Here is a 4,345-nt window from a genome sequence, read left to right as displayed (position 1 = left end):
TCTCTTTTTAAATGCTTTCTTAAACTCAGTTTATTTATAATAATTTCTTCTATACATTTAATCTTTTCTTTTGATGATATGAAATGTATTTTTTGGTTTGCTTTTCTTTACTCTTTTTCTTTCAAACAGCAGTATCACTAAGCTGTTTAGTGTTTGTTCATGAAATTATTCTATATTCATTGCTCTAGTTATAATCCCACTGCACACATTTCTAGGGAGAAGTATTTTATTACATGTTCACAACTTTGCAGATCTCCAGGAAATTTTTATTTTTAATAATATTTTCTTTTCCAAGTTGTCTATCACATCACGTAACACTTGTATACTTCATCTTAGATTCAAATATCAAAACATATCAAAATATTTATTCTTCAATTATTAAATATTTACTGTATGTCTAGTGTGTGCCAGTATTGTGCTAGATTCTGGGGATGTACTGGTGTACAATATAGTGTTTCCAAACTCAAGAATAGCTGTATATACAATAAGAACAATTCTAATAGTTACAGTAGGTTATACAGTAACTTTTAAGGCTCATGTATTTCAGTGGAACTAATGAAATAGAGTATTATGAAAGATTATTTTTAAAAATATCCCTTTAGAATTCTACACAGAAGAATAAATAGGACCTCATTAGACACACTGTGGAAAAAGAAAAGGGAGGGAATTATGAATAGGTAGCAATCAAATGACACAGTATTGAACAAATGTCATAGTGTGAAAGGAATTGGCAGGGGATAAGATGTGAGAGGCTGGCATCCAATCTCATATCTTTTCTCTAAAGGCATTTCAACACTGAATAGCATAATGAAAAGTCTTCTTTCCAAGTGTTTCCTAATTCCTTCATTGTTTTCAGTGATAATAGCCTGCATTTCTTCTCTGTGACCATTTTTGTTATCTATTACATGTTGTATTTATTTATTTCAAACTACAACTTCAACACTGCAGTGTTCTGCATTCACAATGAAATACATTGCCCTTCCCACAATCTTTACTGTTAATGCTCATAATTAGTCACTTTCTTCTTAATGGATTCACTAAGAACTAGCACTTTAATCACTGCAAAAGAAGTGTCTGCAAATATCCTGCAGCAAAAGGGAAAAATTTGCAAGCCACTATCATTTTAACTAATGAAGGGAACACAAAAGAAACACATCCTTTTAAGTTATGAGCAACTTATTCCTTATGTTTCATTCTTTAAACATTAATTTGATAAGCTTTACATTTATATCGTATCATGATTGCATTGTATGCTATATGATATCCTAAACTACATGAAAAATAACTACCTAGCATCTGAGAGAATGAACCTACATGTACCCCAATAAAAGAAGTCATTTGAAGGGAAAATTGTATTTTATAGCTTGTTTTTATACTTCTGCATCCATTGAAATGTAAGACTCCAATAAATATAGTCCTTCTTACAAAAGGTAATCTAAGCTTAGAAACTGGAACAAGGTTATGCAGTGTTAGTCAGAATTGACCCAAAACTTGAATTTAAACTCAGACTATATCTTTAATTGTCTAAAATCTATTTGCTTTAACTTCTTCTTCTGTTCACAGAAATAATCTGCTAGAGTTTATATCAGACACTGCAAATTAGTATTTAAAAAACCTCTGGTAGCATTCATTCTATTTAGTATCAATTATTATTTCTTTTACAAGGAATTTATACTGCATCAATTATTGTTTCTTTTATAAAGGAATTAAACATTAGCACATTTTCTTTGAAATGCATACTTTGATATGCCATGCTATATATTTTATTATTCCACAACTCTAGTACTTACAAAATAAATATGACAGAAATCACTAAGCTCCTTGTTAAACATTTATATTTTGAAAAGGACTTGTTTGGTTTTGTAGATCTAGTTATTGAAAGAAAATACATCAAAGATTAACAGATGAAAATGTCATGAATATATTTAATTCATTTGTTAAAGAAATGTCATTTTCCAAATGGTGAGTAATAAGTCTACATATTTAATGAGATGGTTCGATTTAGATTAGCCAAGTAGAGTTTATTTTTGATGTTTTATAAAAGATATTTTGTTTCATCATACTGCATATTATCAGAAGTTTTTCACGAATGTGAATATTCAACATTATGAGGTTTTTCACAGTATATTTCATTTTGTTCCTATTTCTAGACAAAAGTTGATTCTTCCTTCACAATTATATTAGTTTGATGTGCTCTATTTGAAAATTACATTAAAAATTTGGTAAATGACGAGAGTAATGAAAAATGCCACTGAAAAATTATCATGCATAATTCTAGAGATTCTCATAAACATCATTTTTTTTTTTTTTTTTTTTTGGTACTGGGGATCGAACTCAGGTCCTTGAGCTTGCACAGCAGGAGGCGAAAACACTGAGCTAAATCCCTGGCCCAACATCATCCTTAAAGTAAGCATTTCATTAGCAACTTTAATTGAATGACATTTTGAAAGTAGATATACAAGGATCAGAAAACTGTTTCAAAATATATCTCTATTGGCTATTTTTTATCAATGTATCTATGTATCTATCTTTTTATCTTTGTATCTATCTATCTATCTATCTATGAATATCTACCATTATCATCTATTTTAGGGTAATACAGACCTCAAATATAGTTACAAGACTTACAACTAAAGTAGAAATATTTTATTGAAATGTTGAAGGACTACACAGTTGCATAATCAACATTTTTTGTTCTTTAATTCAATTTGCTGAAATGCAGTTGTTTGCTACTTTTTAAATTTCTGTTTGTCTATAGTCCTGTTTTCATGTAAAGTACACAGTAAAGCAAAAGAAAGAAAACCTTGGCTCTTGTAATATACATTGTAACAAGTATCTGTTAGTTCACTTTTCTTAATATTTTAAACATTTAGTGAAATGATACTTCTCTCCTTTCTTTTTTTCTTTTACTTTTTACCTATAGCTATTTTCCTACCCTTATTCCTGTAGAAGGCAATAAATGAGACCAGTAAAGATCATCCCATAATTTGACTTAACTGACTGATAGAAATTGTTACATTCACAAATAACCCTCTTGTTCAAATGACAGGAGTGTTTTCTGTTTGTCAGGCCTGTCAGTTGGGCCACCATAATCATCACAGGAAACATCTTAGTAGTCATACCATAAATTTTAAATGGACCTCATAATTTATTTTTTATTACGTAGACACAGAAACATCAGACTATAAATTTGTTGTTGGATGTGTCTACTAAAATAATCAGATCAATGGTATGAAACTAGCTTATACAATTGTGTTTATTTCTTTGCATCATGCATATTCACTAGTGGATTTTTAGGCATTTGTTCATATAATATATTCAAGCATATATAAACTACATGCTCATTAAAATCAAGTGTACCTAAGAGAAAACACAGTTGTTGAACTAATGCATACATTTTTCGGCTCACTAACCCACTGATTGGGTGGATATTTATTTGAATAAAATATTCAAATATTTTTCAGAGTTTTATAAAATTAATAACTTTTCACAATCTGGATAATCAGATAAAATTATTTTTCTCTTTAAATAGCAAAATATTTTTTAATTCTAAAAGTGGACCTGAATTTGCTTATAGTATTTTCTGTAACATAGTTTTATTGTTATTTTTTTAAAATATAGGTATTTGGAATTTAACATGATTATAGATCATAAAATGATTCCTGCTGTTTAAAATGAAAATTTTTACTACATGCATTATTAATCTTTTTTAACCTAAGCTTAGAGTCTGAAATGAAAAACAATTAATAACTAATATATTCTGGGACTTTTATCTCTTCTGTGTGCTTCTAAAATGTATTGACTTTTCTCCAGGGCTGATTAGAAATAATTTTCAATTGAATTGCTTTATAAGAATTAATTCACAATCAAATTTTTCTTATAAAACATTTCCTCTGAAGTTGTTTAACATTAAAATATTGATGTCTCTTTATAGTTACATGAAAATACTTCGACTTTTCATCAGACATAACACAATTCTTGAGAGATATTTAGATCATATAGAAATCCATGATGAAGTGGCTGCATTTTGTTGTATAATAAAATAAATTCATTTACAAACTTAAAATTGATGTCTCTTTATAAGTAGAAAGTTTTACATACAGTATTATTTGTTTTTACTACCATACGATAACAAAATTGTTAATATAATTTTAACATAAACTGATTATATACTGCCTTGAAATATAAACCATACCTTAGAAAATCACAAAGTAGAATAAGGAAAGAATTTTTTAAAGTAATATTTCAAATATTATTAATTTCAGCATGTATATATTGAGTCTGAAAATTGGTAATGCAACATATGGTTAGTATATGCCTGACCTCTTGCACATTCAAGAATTTA

This window comes from Heterocephalus glaber, unplaced genomic scaffold (genome assembly GCF_053883595.1).
Source record: "Heterocephalus glaber isolate CG9 unplaced genomic scaffold, H.glaber_assembly_v1.0 deba00001577, whole genome shotgun sequence".
Lineage (NCBI taxonomy): Eukaryota > Metazoa > Chordata > Mammalia > Rodentia > Bathyergidae > Heterocephalus > Heterocephalus glaber.
The sequence above is the reverse complement of the archived record's forward strand: the minus strand, read 5'-3'. Positions refer to the sequence as shown.